This window comes from Phalacrocorax carbo, chromosome 1, assembly GCF_963921805.1.
Source record: "Phalacrocorax carbo chromosome 1, bPhaCar2.1, whole genome shotgun sequence".
Taxonomy (NCBI): domain Eukaryota; kingdom Metazoa; phylum Chordata; class Aves; order Suliformes; family Phalacrocoracidae; genus Phalacrocorax; species Phalacrocorax carbo.
In genome coordinates, this window is record NC_087513.1 from 95,190,523 (window position 1) to 95,206,422 (window position 15,900).

The 15,900-nt window shown below is 38.1% G+C and overlaps 1 long non-coding RNA gene across 1 annotated transcript in view; it reads left to right on the forward strand.

The window, feature by feature from the left end:
- LOC135315710 (uncharacterized) overlaps positions 1-15,900 on the forward strand; it is a 187,758-nt gene that overhangs the window by 38,364 nt on the left and 133,494 nt on the right. The window contains exon 2 of the long non-coding RNA XR_010375213.1: positions 6,252-6,382. This is a non-coding gene — a long non-coding RNA (uncharacterized LOC135315710). The remainder of the gene's footprint in view (positions 1-6,251; positions 6,383-15,900) is intronic.

Genomic DNA, 15,900 nt, shown 5'->3' on the forward strand with positions numbered 1-15,900 from the left:
AGCAGTTAAGTGTTGGCTTGAAAGTAAGCATGGAAGATGAGCAGTTGTTCATGACTGTGACTTGCTTAAATGAGTTTTATTTACAGTTTCCTCTTCCACAAAGACCCTTGATATATTTGATGGTACCCTATCTGCCTAACATCCTGCTACAAAAGGCGGGATCCTGCATTCTCTAGAGTGCAGTCTGTTTTTCAGACAAACTTACTTTCTGAGATATCAGTAATGAATCAGAAACACTAATGAGGTTTTCTTTTACACGGTGTTCTAACACACTGGGAAAATGTATTAAGCTGCTGGAAAAACATGACAGAGGGGGATGCTATGCTCTTCAGGGTGCAGCTTAGGGATAGGCTTCTAGGTTTGCTGGACATATGAGCAGCAAATCCAGGCTTGATAGTAGTTCAGAAGATACCTTGTTATAGACATTTGTATTCTCAATAAGGGTTGAATGTACACGTAAGTGCTCTCCCAATTTCTGTATTTCAAAATCTAGCCGAGGTCCTTGTGAAATCTAAGAGAAATGTTCCGTTTGCAGAAACGGATTTGGAATAATGACCTTCTTGTAAGTCCATGAGAAAGGATGGAGTTCACATATAGACATTTGGGGGTCTGGATTCTAAGTAGATCCAAGCCAGAATTTATGATATTATCTTGGGCTGGAGAACAAATACAAGCATCATGCATGTGTGATATACGGATAAAACGTATTTAAATTATTTAACAGTAAACGGCTCGAAAAACTTGGTTAATTTAAATCTGGTTTGCTTCATTTTTTTGATAATAGCACATCTCATATTATGATGCGACACACTCAAGGTTGTTAAGATAATGTTCACTCCCACAGCGGATGAGTCAGCTCTTCAAACCCAATAATTAGTATCCTCATTGATTCATACTATCGCTCAACCCATGATGGGTCGTTTGTGGCTCCAGTCTTCTGGACACAGCCATATGGCATCCCAGTGGGATACAGGGCACTGACCCTGGGCTATTACAAGGGATACATGGTTGGCACGCTAGACTACTGATTAAATATTAACCACAGCAGACACATTATTTCCACTCTGCTTTGAAATGAGTCTTTAATTAGAAAGAAAATAACAGCAGCAAATGAAGTTTCATGGTTGTTGTCTGAAGTAAATATTTTGACCCGTTGCCTGTGGTACAAGCTCAGAAAAGTCCCCTGAGACTTTCAGGCTGCCACTCAGACCAAACACAGGTGTCTTGAGTGGTATCCAGCTGTCAATCATCTGACATAGGTAAGGAAGTTTAAATAGGAGAGGTGACTTGCCTAGATAAAATGAGCATACTTCTGTTAAATTTAGCCATATATTTTCTAGGACCAGCTACTCTTGAAGCTGTAGTTCTAGGAGCAACTGAAAAGATTTCTTTTCTTTTTATTCTTCTTTTTCCTCGTAATAGAAATTCTTGTCAAATTTACCAGGAGCTTTAATTCAATTCTTTATTTAACAATCTCGTTTATTATTCTTACATGCCCTGAAAGAACCACCATTGGGTTTAATTACATTCTGAGGGGGAATAACTAGTTAAGGATGCATGTTGCACAGTTCGTGGTTTTAGGTACATAACTTTAATGTTTTATCTCTTTATAAGATGCTGAGATAATCCAGGATTTTTTTCCCCTTAGAAATGAAGGTATAATTTTTTTTTTTAATTCCTTATTCCCAAGCCCTTGATTTTGTCTTTGCTGCTTGCCAACCCCTGAGAAGCCTTTCCTAAAAATGAAGCAGATTTTTAATGTTTAAAACAACCTCTAATTTACTTGTAATTAAATAGAAATAGATTTGCTGATGCTTAATACCTACTACAAGTACGAGGGAGTATTTTCTAGACAGTCGTTTGAATTGTTTCATTGCAGAGAAATACAGACTCACTGTTCCTGTCAAATAACATGCACCTCCTAAACTTTATAGCAAGCCAGTTCCATGTTTTTATTAGAAAGAAATATGATTAAGCCACTTACTAATAAAAGCAGTGGTTTCACGTGCATAAATCCTGCCACTCCCTTTTGTGTTATTACCACTAAAAATGGCTATTTTGCCTTTCAACACAGTTTTCTCAGGGACAAGGCTGAGTAAAACGTCTTGGTGTGTTACTACAGAGTTTTCTTAGTTTGGGGTTATATTAATTTTTAACTTAAATATGACCACAATCTTAGAAAAAAAATTTAGCTGTGGATCAAAGCAGGAGCCCATCAAAAGCACTGGTAACACACAGTGCCAGACTTAAAAAGTGTTCATTATAGAAGAACTTTCTCACAGAGGATCCCAAGCAGGTAGTGGTTGTTTTATGCCCTAGAAAGTCTGATTTATCACATACTAAATGCTTGCCCTCATGCTAGTATTTTATAACATCTGTTTCTTAGAACCACTGTTACTTTTTGTCTACAGCATATATATATACTATGGACCTTATTTCCATAAATAGTGCTTGCATCTCATACATTTATATATCTTTGTTAATTTTCTTAGGTTAAATTTCACAGCAGCCCACTTACCAATTTTGGTATTCTAGGTGATTTTTAATAATGGTGGTTTTGTTGAAGACCCTAATTAATAAGAGCAATCCCCCCACAATATTCTACCCTGAGTTGTACTTCACAAGTTGAAAGCATGTATTAATTTTCTTTTTTTTCATTTTAATTAAAGCTGGCTTCTCTAACTGAGGTTTGAATTTGGTTTAGTACTCTTCAAAGTAGTGATGTCTTAATCCACAAATGAAAATGAATGTTTTCACCGTAAACAATTAGGAAGATTGTATACTTAAGCAGGTGAGAAGATAACAAACATAAATTGTGCATGCTGGTATTGAAGAAACTCTCTATTATTAAGTGAGGACAAGGTGTTTCTTCTTGGAAACAGAGGAGCTGTTAATGAAGAGGCAACACTCAGATCACAGGAGTTTCTGTAGGGATATTGTGTGCTCTGAAGACCCACCTTCATCACTAGTGCATGCTGAAACCCACACTAAACCTTTTAAAAGTGGCAACAATGCCCATTGCCAGCAGTTGTAAGGCCTTTCCATCTCCTGGTGTAGCTGCCTGACCATTTCAGTGGTTCTTCTGCATAGGTCTTGGGTGGCCTTCCTCAGTTTTCTCCAAAGGAAAGCTCTGTGCACAGTCTCTCTTGCCTTTTCAGCCCTGTAAACAATCAATAACAAAAGGGAGAATCTCTTCCCTTGATGTTTATCCATAGGGTAGGAAAGGTGACCAAAAACATTCTCTCTTCATCAGTGAAAATATCTCAAATACTAAAATCCTTAAGGAGGTTCCCTGTGATTTCCCAAGGCTTTGGGTTAGGCCTGTTGCAACTGCTCAGTCCTTCCACTTCTGTGCTCTGCCTTTTCCTCCTATATTATGTGTTAAACCTTTCACAGTTTCTAAGAAGAAATCTATTTTAAGAATTTGTGGATTCTTTCAATTAGTTACATGGTAGCGAAAAATAGCTGTTTTGCTAAGCTGGTATTGTTGGCAACAGGTCAAATTCTGCCAGCAGCTTCTCAATTTCTGATGCAGAGTAGGTCTATTGAAATGTATAGGGATTCTTCTGGTTTCACTTTGGAGCAATTTGAAGCAGAATTTAGCCCGTTACACTTAATTACATGAAAATCATCTTGTAAAGGTCTCATTAGTCTTTCTATTTGTGCTGCTGTTTTTCTACATTAATCATTCCAGCTAATATGTGAGTGATATTGGGTCTGGCTGTTTACATACAGAGAGTTTACATTATAATACCCTGTTTGAATCCTTAGCTATGTTCTTGGCTTTTCTTTTGACGTTAGTAGACCATGATTTAACAAAGGGATATATGATTTTAAAACTATAATGAGCATGAACTAGAGAAAACCCCATTAAGTCAACAGGTGCCTGTTGTGGGTTGGTTTTGTGGTGGGTTTTTTTTGTTTGTTTGTTTGGGGTCTTTTTGTGTTGTTTGGTTGGGTTTTTCTGTTTGTTTGTTTAAACTATGCCAGGAACTCTGCAACATGTAACTGGTTTCCTTCAGGTTCCTTAGCATCATCAGGACCTTAAATATAACACATATTGGAGATAGGGGACTCACGTAGAAATGTACTGATTATTCTTCAGGGTTGCTGTGCTGCTGGAATGGCAAACGTTAGTGTTTATGATACTAGAAAGAAACCAAGTGACTTTTTCAGTGCTTGGAGGTGCAGTGTCTATTTATGTTGCCTCTTAGCAGGTAATGCAGTCTCTGAAGAACACTGCCCTGGGCTGTGTTCCTGTCACTCCTTCCTCCTTCATATCTGATTGAATAATTTGAAAGAAATCCTCCTGGGGACAACTGAGTTAACGTAGGAAAGTGGGCCACTATTTGGTAGCAATCTTCCTTGTTAATTGGAATGATATCTTAATAACCCAACTTGTCAGTTTGGATACCGTGAGATAAAGGGTTCTCAAATAGAAGCCAAATGCTATGTTCTCATCACTTGTCATCATAGATCCAAGAGTACTTGTGGATGTCTTATGACTTTGTATTGTAAGACAATTAACTCCATCTTACCCTCCCATAATGGGAACAGTTGTTCATTAACACATCCGCAGTCTTTCTGTAGAGTGAGTTGGATACCATTTCCATCTTTAAGCCTTCAGACTGTATGTAAACTAACAGAGTATATTGTGGCAGATGGATAGATGTTGGTACATGTGGCTTCCAAAATGCTTTCAACTAGGAGACGATGTAGAAAATATGCAATAATATAAAATATCTTTCCAGTCACGTTTGGCTGTGTGTGGTGGGGGGATATTTTTTGCCTTGTGGGTTTTGTTTGGTTTGGTTTTGTGTGTGTGCGTGTGCGCATGCTGTCCTTTTCCCAACCACATCTATTGTAATAATTAGAACTAGGGGCCAAAGTATTCCCCTTTCTTGTACGCTGCATAATTTCAGATCCTACCAGATCATAAGGACATCTCTGTCCTGTCAAAAGGCATGCATAGAAACTTATTTATTTTTTTTCCCTCTGACCTTACTAAGCCTGGAAAATACAGCCTGTGAACCCTGACTATTGATGTGTTAGAATTGCTGAAACACTAATCAGGTGGCAGACTGGTTGATTTCTCTCCTTTTCCTCCAAGGAGTGCAACAGTTGCTCAGAAATGACCCAAATAATTTTTATTAATGGGCCCAACATTACTTTCATTTCAAAAGAGACAAATCATTTAATAAAATGTGTGTTCAGTTGTGTTCATTAGTGCTAATCAGTAGTTCATTAAACCTTAATCATATCAATTTCGGGCCACTAATATTCAGGTAGTTTAATAAAGGACCCAGCAGTAAAAGAGCACACATTGCATATTCAGGAGCATATTCATCCATAGCAAACCCTGCCTGAATACGCGCTGTCCATTCAGTTGGGTATCAGGGATGTGATAATAACAAATGAAAGCAAAAAGTGTAGATGGCAAAACACCACTGACACTAGTTTTAGGTATAGCACGTGCTGTGCTTATGTATTACGAAACCTTTGTCCCATAGAGCACTATTGTTGACTTTGGGAGTGCTGTTTGAGCAAGGAGTTCATCAGGCTGAAACTTTTGACTGATGGAGTTAGCCTCTCTAGTGGAAACGGCAGGACAAAGTCTAATTATACTGGGAATGCTTGGCATTTTGAAAGGATGATTTGTAAAACAGCATATTGGAGAATACTGTGTAGTGTCTCCAGTTTGTAAAGCAATTAACATATGTAAAATTTTAAGGTATGTGTAGTTATATTGAAGTCACTGCTCAAATGTCTTATTCAAAGCTAATGAATCTACCTTAGTACTTTTGCAAGACCTCATACTATCTTCTGAGAAAGGCTGTTTCCAGTTGAACAATGTGCTCTGGATGTATGAAGCCTGAACAGTGCTAAAGACAATGCTGAACAAGTATGCTTCACTTATTGCTATTTATGTATTAAAAAGTGACTCTGAATTTCATGGTTTGCACTGAAGTCTGAGAAATAAGAGTGGCTTGTGTGGATATACTAATTCTGTGTCAGAGCTCAGATGTACCAGAAATATCATGAGCTGTTTTATTCCAGTTAAAATTTTATACTAATGCATGTTTGTACAAGCATGTCAGTCATAATTGCTTCTGTGAACCAAACAAGAATTAACAGCTGGTTGGAAAGATTAAATTTTAGGGAGAAGCCACGCCTTGCTCTGCGTGCTCTTAAGATCTTTTCTTCATTGAAATCCAGTCATAGTTTTTGAGATGCTGGTTTCTGTATTTTAGGTGGCCATAACTGAAGAAGGTATAGCAACACGCGAAATCTCTTCCCTCCAAGAAGTGCTGTGTTCAATTTTTATCATCTTGTACAGTCAGATGTCATCATAGAGTGAGATCATCCTTCTGGTCCTGTCCAGGTAACAAAATTATTGTTTAACTCGAATTGGACCCATACTTTAATCACCTTTTACACTCTCTATCATCTCTTCTTTCTGACTTAGCAGTTCTCATGGACGATGTTGACCCACTTCAGTGAGAGATCTTGATGTTTGCACTGAATTTTTGTCTACAATAAAACAGTGTCAGAAAGAAAACAAGAATTTCCCTCTTTCTTCCTCTGTAGGTTGAATACCATATAGAGCGTGTTTCCTTTTCTTTTGCTCTATTACCGCCCCTTTCTCCTCTTCTTTTTTTTGATCAAGTAAGGAAGTGAAAATGTTACGGAAGGATCTATTCTATACCGACTGCATTTAGTAAATTAGTTTCCAGGCATATTAATGGAACAGAGTCGTAAGTGGCTCTGCTAAGATAGCTATATTCATCATGTCTTTACTAAGCACTTTTGTATAGGTAAGCAAATGGTGTATTTGTTTTCCCAGCCTACCCTCATCAGAAATGAGCTAAATGCATATGGAATGATCCTAGATCATTGCTATTTAATGTCTTGATAGTTTTTACAGCTGTATTAATCTTGCCTGTCTAAGGGTGTCCATGGAGTCTGCCTTTCTGTTGACTGGAGTCTCATGTCTCATTTTGCCATCTCTCTAAAACTCTGCTTAAAATAAAGCTGGCATTACAATAGGCTGGTGATGCTCTAACATACTGGATAGAAACTTACCAAGAGCTCCAAGAAGCAGTGTGCGTTCAGACATTGCTGTCAAACCTGCACTATATCATTGGGATTTCCAGCCCAGCAGGTACAGGTTAAAATTTTAGTACAGCATGATATTTTCTTCTCCTGCTGTGTTGTCACATGATGAGGGAGGCAAACAAGTCTAGTGGAGACAGACAGGTCTGTGCAGATAGGTTGGACCCCCTGGGCGCAAAAAGCATACTCCGCTCTCAGATGTTTTCCCTGCTGCCCCTTCTTTTCTCTTCCTTTGAAGCTTACAGACATCTTTGGCATATAGTACAGCAAAGTCTGAAAGGATCGGTTAGGTAAGGACGGGAGGGACAAGACAGCTCAAACCATGTGCAGCCTGGGTTTGGCAAAGGGTCCAACACAGTAGCTTCCAAGGGTTTGCTTAAACTGTTTGTAATAGGAAGGTGCTTGTTTTTGTAAAGTCAGAAGAAAATCAAAGCAGAGGTTTTTGTGAAGTCTTAAGAACTGCTGACAGCACAAGTTCTTTGACACATACACTTTTGGATATTCAAGCCGTTGGCAAAATGAAAAACAGTTCAGCCTATAAAAGGCTGATGGTGGACTGGCATGACATTCTGTTATACCTGGTTATACTTACAAAGGTGGCATGTCAGATGTTGAGGAATTCAAAATGTAATTGGTCTGATCTGAAAATGAGGTCTCAGGTAGATACAAGTTCTTCTGGACCCTGTCTAGAGTCACTGGCAGTGCTTTGGCAGCTGAAAGCAAAGCTGCATTGTTGTAGGTGGGCGCTTTTTTTTTTAAATTTTTTTTTATACTGTCATAGGGGATCTTCAAGGGAAAAAAGAATGCATACAGCTTAGATAAAGAGTAAGGTTCTCAGTCAGCAGCTATAACAGACTTACTCTCCATGGCTTGGGATACCTGGGGTACATTGATTAGTGGACCAATACCAGAATATAAATAATACCATATTGTGAAGTGAGGATGGAAATAGTGTAATTAGGAATGCATGTTGCTCATAAAAGTTATGTACTGGTATTGCTCAGGACATAAAACAATTTGAACACATTACTTCATTGCAAAATAATAAGAATCTAAGCTTAAAATTACTAATAAAATATTGGGCTTAAGAATAACAGTAAGTGGCTATTTGGACTAGATGAATACCATGTTTTATATAGGCTAATAAAATATTATGGACTGGATATATTTCCAAAACTGCTACTAAGGGGAACTAGGTGTTGCGGGGGGTTGCTAACATGGTGTAGAACCATTAAATTTCGTGCACTGTAGTTCAGGAAATTTTAATAGGAAGTGAGCCTTCTCCTTAATGGATGTTTGATGTCCTACATGAAATCTGTGTGGGTGGTTTTTCATTCTAATACTCAATGGGCAGACATTCACATTGAGCAATAAAACAGTGTGTTAATTTGCTGTTGTGTTCTCTACAGAACCAGTATGGGAATGGGGGCTGGGCGCGGAAGCTGGGGGCTAGAGACAGAACCTCTAGCAGATAGTCCATGTTATCCATCCAATATGATTTAAATAGTTTGAATTAATTTTTTTTGTTTTGCTTTGTCCGTGTTTTGGTAGGCTATGGTTGTGTGTATATGTTTTATTTTTGTTTTTATAATTGCCTTCATGTTGGTGACAGCTATTAGGCCAGCAAAATATCTTCTGTAAAGTTGGCAATCTGAACTCATTCTCAGGACGTTACTTTCCCCATCACTGAGATCCTTTCTGGACATCCTTTCTGGACATCCTTCATGTTCACTTTGATGTCCTCCATTGTTGCTTGATTTTTTAAAAAAAATGTTTAATGTTAACCAGTTGCCTTTCGTGGACCTTCACATGAATTTTGTTCTCCAAGGCCCTTTCAACTTGGTTGTGGGCTTCTGTTTTCAAAGGAATAGTCTTTCAACTAAACATGTTCTGTCTGTACTCTGATCCATTGTGTGAGAGACCAGTGAAAGAGGTGGGAAAAACACTGAGATGAAGAAAAAGGTTTTCTCTTTTTTTTTTTTTTTTTTTTTTAATTAACTGATAAAAACAAAGGAAGTGTGTTTGAAGTATAAATACGACTTGGCTTATTTGAAGTGCAAGATATTGAAGGAGCAAGTTAATAAAAAGATATGTCAGGAAAACTTGGGTGAAATATCGAAACTCTAGGAAGGAAAAACAGTAAATGATACATGAAAAACCAGGTTAAATATGCAGAATATGAAAAAAAAGTGTACAAGAAATATGCAGTCAAGCCAAGGGTCATTGGGGCTGCTGGAAAACCTGAATGGGGTTATTAATGAATGAGTTTAATGTTGCTAAAAGCTGAAATGAGTTGTTTACAGTGATATTTGTTCAGAAGAGCACCTGAAGATCCCATGCTAAAGGCTATGATAGGCGTCTCTCCTGAGAGGAGGTAAAGTAAGTGTTATAATACAGTAGACCTGGGAAAATTAAAACACCAGCTGAATTGCATTCGCAAGCATTCAAAATAAGTAAGACAGGAAATTGGAAATCTGATGGCAGAATATAGAGGAAAGTAATGTAGAGACAGATGAATAGTGTTTCCTGCAGCCTGCGTTGCTGGAGCTGTGGTGTGGTAGTAGTACGTTGTCATAGCAATGCCTGATTTTAAGAAAATGGAGATTAAGTTTGCAAACACTTCATCAGTTGTTGGGTATTGCAGCCTTCATATATGTATGTTGTTTGGTAAAAGAATATACAACCGTAGTAATTCAACAGAGTTTGAAAATGGGCCTAAGGGAGTTGGAAGCAGAAATTACAGTGAAAAATTATAATGAAACTAGTACTCATGTATCAACTAAAATCCATCAAAATCTATTCTGAAGTGTTGAGGGTGTTTTTTGGTTTTTTTTATTGTTTGTTTACTTGTTTATTTTCCCAGTAATCCTGTCTGCATAGGCACGGGGAGAAGTTTTACAGCTGAAACACATGGCTTCCAAAAAGTATCGTTGTTTTAGTGTTGGGTGGGTTTCAATTAAGTTTCATTGTCTAGATTGATTTCATTTTCTCTTCCACCCACTTGCTGTGAAAACTCTAATGGAAAGATGCTGGTGTAAGACCATTTTTTGAATGAGGAAATATTATCTGATAATTTGAACTAATTACCACAAGGACATTGTAAATAACATCAGGAAAAAGGGGCTTTGGAACTCACTTTGAAAAGAACCAGGACCATAACTGTAGTTATTGCTTTAACTAGATATTATAGCTGGAACGTCAGACGTTTGGCACAAATTTTTCATAGGGAGTCTGCAAAGCAATGCATATATATACATTTTATAACAGAAGGGGACTGTAGGCAGATGGCAATGGGGATCTCTGTTGGTGAAGAACTCTTGAGTCCTTAATGTGTCTCAAATACGCAAAGAATGTGTGCTGACAAACTTGAGTAGGTGGTCAGCATTTCACCTGAAGAGCACATTCTTGTTTTTCTTTTTTTGTAGTAATCCAGCTTAAGCTGTCATTGGTTTTTACTTATATTTGATTTTTATTCTAAGGATTTTTTCAAGTGTGGGGTTTTAATGATACTTGAACAAAAAATTAATTTTTTTTTTCTAATTTCTGTTCAGCTGGCACTGTAGGCAGATGGAAAGATGTGACTAGTAGAGTGGATCAATGTACTCCTATAACTTGAATCAAAATCGTCCAGTAAAACTAAAGGCTCTGGCTTTGCTCCCTTCTTTCTGATCCTAATTTAAGGCAAACCTAAAGATCAAAGTTTACCATGTCAACAGGTATAAAGATGATGTATTGTCTTTCTGCAGTATTCTGCAGGTCTGATTTACACTGCATGGAGCACAGAACTAGTTGAATATTAGAGCTTAAATAAAGTGTTGGTAAAAATCTGAATCACTGAGATGAACTTTTAAGGATCTGGTGAGTTACTCTGGTGCTTAAACAGAAAGGAAAATTGGATTCAGATTATTTACACAAAGGTCTTTTGGAATCTATCTTTACCACGTCCAAAACCACACTAGAAAGTTCATAGCTAGAGACAGAAGATGTCTCTGTCTCCAGGAGCTTGGTATCTAATTAAACGTCTTGGTTCATGTAAGCCCAAGAAATTACTTGAGGGATGAGAAGTGGAAGGGCTGTATTTGCTGTAATACAGTGATATGGCAACAGTTCGGCCTTTCTGAATTTCTAGATTGAGTTGCATCAAATTCTTTCTATCTTTTTTCTGTATTTCAGTTATTCAGGTAAAGCTCACTTTGCCAGGTCGCATACAAGGGATGGCTTTTGGGGGATTTAAATTATGAAAGGTTATGGTCTGTTGAATTGGAAGATATTCCCTATACAAGGAGCAATGTTTGAGCAAAAAGAGAAACTAATACAACATTGCTTTCTGAAGCCTAACTTTGAATGCTTTGATCAAAGATCAAAATATTTTTTAAAAAAATTTCCAAGTAAATGCTCTAACTCGTTCTGTAGATGTGAACTTACTGGGACATGTGGAGATGCCCACATGCTGGGGATGCTGGCATTTCCTGAATGCTGGCAGGTGCAGATCTAATGAAAACCTCCCATAGTGGTAGAATACCTTCCAAATGCTGCCATGCACCGAGCTGGTGTGAAAGCTCTGTGGCTGGATGGCTCTACCAGGTGCCTGGAAGCAGCACAGGCAACGGGACTGTTGTGGCACTGCTCCATGACAGTCTCACTAGTAACACCCTGTGTCCCACTGGGGAGGGGAGCACGGTGAATTGGGTTAATCACTGTGAAGCCTCACTGCTGGGCTGAACTTGCAGGAGCGCAGCTCTGAAACTTGAATTGCTTCGCAGGACTGCAGATGTCTTTGGCTCCCCGCATTAGATATGTGTATAAATTATGCCATGAAAGCCTCTAGTTATTCATTCCAGAGCTGCTAAGATGCTTTGATGTGCTTGGATTAGGTGGTGAAGAAACCCTAGCTCAGCTGGCAATATCCCACAGAGGGTAGATGCATACATATAGTATGAATATAAATTCTGTTTGAGGCCTTACAGAGAAACAGGGTTTACATGCAGATCTGACAAACTATTTTGGGTTTCTGTAGGAGGATCTGAAAAGTGGAGTGTACAACAGAAAGACTGTATGTGGAGAGCCACTTTGAAAATCACAGGTAAAAACCTGCATGAGCTCTGAAGAAGAATGAGCGAAGTACCATTTAGTTCATGGTGGAAATGGGCAGAGAAAGGTCGTGGCACTGAGCACAGAGTTTGCAGTAGTTTCGTTTGAAGGTAGCAATGAATGAGTCAGACTTGAACGCCAGAGATTTGTCCTGAGTCCGAGGCGCGTGGAACAGAGCCTCAGTCCATGCCCTGCCCTTCTCTTTGTTCACTGTGCTTTTCTTGTGTCTATAAATTGCTCATATGTGAGAGGGACAATATATTTACAACACAGATAAATCAACATTTATTTATCTCTTTATAGCCACAGCCTTATCTGAATGCTGACAACTGAGGGATTCTGTGTGAAGCAGCACTAGTCGATATGTTTATTCTCTTCTAGAAAACACCAGCAGTAACAGGCCCACCATGAATTTTATTAAGCCGTGCTAGTTTTCTGTTTGTTCCAACAGCTATAGGTTTTTGGTGGTGTTTCTTGTTTTTTTTGGGGTAGTTTTTTTTGTTGGCTTTTGTTTTGTTCTGTTTTAAAATTCTTTTTCTTGTAATGATTTCTGTCTGAGCTTCAAAATGCGAGAGGGAATTTCATCTTTTGTAATGACAATTAAACACAGTTTGAGAGATGATAGCCTGGATGTAATAGCCAGATTCTTTGAATTTATTAACTGAGGAGCTAACTGAATAATTCAAAACAAATAGCTATCTTGACAAATGGACCCTCCAGCGTTCTTAATATTTTCACTGGGCAAATCATATTGTTGTCATCATTTACACAGAGTAGACACCACTGGTTTTAGCTGAGGCTTTCTTTTAGAGTAAGCTCTTGTCTTCCCAGAGTACTAAGAAATGTGACTGCGTCGATATTTTTTTGTTTGTTTCTTTTTGGTGGATGTTTTCATCCTGTTTTTTCACCTGTCCTCTTGATTTTCATGGGTTGGTTTGCTTTTCAAAACATACTTGTAACTGTGTATGCAGCAACAACTTGAACTTGTTGAGGGGAGAGTGATTTATTGTGCAGTCTTGGACCAGCATCTCAATAAAATTCTGGCTTAAGCCTAGATCAGTTCTATCCTGATTTATAAGGAGTCTCCTTGTGCCAGAGGAGGACAGATCTCAGCTGCAGTCTTCATCACACTTTTTAAGTGGTCTCTTAGAAGGAGTGTGTTGAAGATAAGGAGGAAGACTTTTAGTTTCATGGGTTTGTAGAAAGCAACATGTAAAGTAGAGCTTTGATGTACATGCAGTATCTCTGAGAAGATGTACTCGAGGAACAGTATGCAAAACTCAAGTTTTCCAAGTGCTGGAATCATCTTTACCAGCAGCTTTTATCTGTTGTAGTCCAGAGATAGCAAAGGTGTATTTGAGGCCGTTCCCACTTTGGAATGGGATCACCTAGAACAATGAGGACATTGGAAAACACCAGCTCCACCGTGGTATTCTCAGTATGTAAAACATTAATAGGTGAAAGGGAAAAAATAGAAGGCAAAACTGTTACTAGTGCTGGTCAGAGACATGCAGCATGCTAGTGGTGGAGAAAAATTAAAATTTCACTGGCAATTCCCTTCAATATTAGCATCATGGACTGCATGTTTCTCTTAAAATGGTTTTGGTATTTACTGATATTCTTCCAGATTTCTTGGTTTTATCCCAAACTGTACATTGTATATAGTCTCAATAGCTTTTGTTGAGCACTAATTCTTTCTGATTAGCTCATTAAATAAAATACCATGGTAATGCATCTTTTGAAAAATGTAGTCAAATTTCACATTTTTGCTTCTTAACATTTTGTCAAGTCTTTCTGTGAACATTTGACCCTCTAAAGGTTGATTTCCTAGGTCTTGGAGGGAGGCAGAAGGTGGTGACAAAATGTGTCAGACCCTTTGCTGAGAAAGTGGCAGTTGTTAGAGCTATTTTGTGTAGAGTTAACCGTTACTCACCTCTCTCTAGGACTGAGGAATTGGAGGCAGGGGAGAAAATTACTTATGATAGGAAATAAAAGGTCAAAATATAAACTTTGAGTAACTGAACATGTGAAAAACTACAGCAAGAACCTGATATTTATAGTATGACAGTTCCATTGTAATCCTGGCAGAGACAAAACCAGGACAGTTTCGCTTCATCTATACTTAGAGCCAAGGAGTGTCATTTTGCACTGCAGGTTAGGGGTTCTTCATGTGCTGTGAGAATTAGCGGTTTGGGGGGTGGCAAAAAAGTACCAGGCACTCTAAGTTTGCACAGAATGAAGTACAAAATAATGTTTCTTCCTCCTACAAGCTTAAACCTAAAAAGAACCAGCATTTAGCCTGGATCAGTTATTTATATTTAAGGGGGCTTGGTGCCTTGCCCGCTACTCCCTCCGGGCTAACTCCTAAACTGCTTGAAGTCATTTAGGGAATGTGCAATGAGAGAGCTCCCAAAAGAAAAGGGAAACATTAAGTGCTTATGTGTTAGCAGTGTAAAGAGACAGCATGCAAGGGTATTTGTGCCAATGTGTATTTCTATGGATCATGCTTTTAAAAGCACTTATTTAATGATTAAGTGTTTAAAAATGGGGTATTTTTTTCCTCTCATCACTTGCAGATCTTTACATGATGATTACCTAATAGAAAGTCGTGACAGCTTACCTAAATACTTTGGGGATGTGTGTATGCTTATCTAAGCATAAATTCTGCGTAAAAGTAGTGGAAGAGCTAGCTGCAAAATGAACAGTTACTTAAGATTGTGATGCTGCAGGTGCCAACATCTAAGGTTGCAGAAAATAAACCAGTGGGGCAAGAGCAGGGTCAGCACTAATTTCAGGATATTTTTCATTTCTTACTATTTTGATCATCCTGAATTCTTGTATGAGAAGCAAAATCAGCTTCCAGATGAAAACAGGGGAAAACAGAAAATGCATTTTTAGATTACAAATGGTCTGAGTCAGTGTAGGTTTGTCCAGAACAGTCAAAAGTAAGTCAGTCCTGCCTTTCACTTTAGCAAGATCACACACAAACACCTAAAAATAAAAGAAGAGAAAGAGAATCTTGACTAAATGACAACCTTGCTAGTGGTAGAAAATAATGAGTAATTGTTCATTTGAAACAATAGTCCAAATTTGATGAAAAGAGAAAGCCCAAGTAAATAAGATGGACTTAATACTAATCTGGCATACATTCCCCCTCTTTAAATTTAAAAGCAAGAAAAGCTACAAGTATTTTAAATATAATTAGAGGATTTTCATTTTGTTAGGAAAAAGCCTAATCGTTTGGTAATGTCTGCAGGTGACTAATTGTGTTGTGTTCCTGGAGGAACTGAGTTACTCGTCTGCTTTGGAATTGGAAAGATAATAAGCCATTTAATGTTTTAAAACTTAAACTCTGAACAATATCTTTACCTATGATTGCTTCAGAGTTATAGAAGCCCCAAGCTAGACACCTACCAGCACTATCAGATAAGGTGATTTTGGTTGCATGTAAAAGAACCAGCCAAACAAAACAAAACCACAAACAAACCAAACAGACCCACAACAACAACAACAACAAAAAACCCAAAACACAAAAGCACCTTTTCCCCTGAATTACACTTCTGAAACATCACTTCTGAGATGTAACACAGACCAAGATTTATCTCTCTGCCACTTGTTCCCTGCATTAATCTTCAGGTCTTTTAATAAAGGTGGAGAACAAAGGGTCAGGATGACTCAAAGAAATGGTAATGGGAT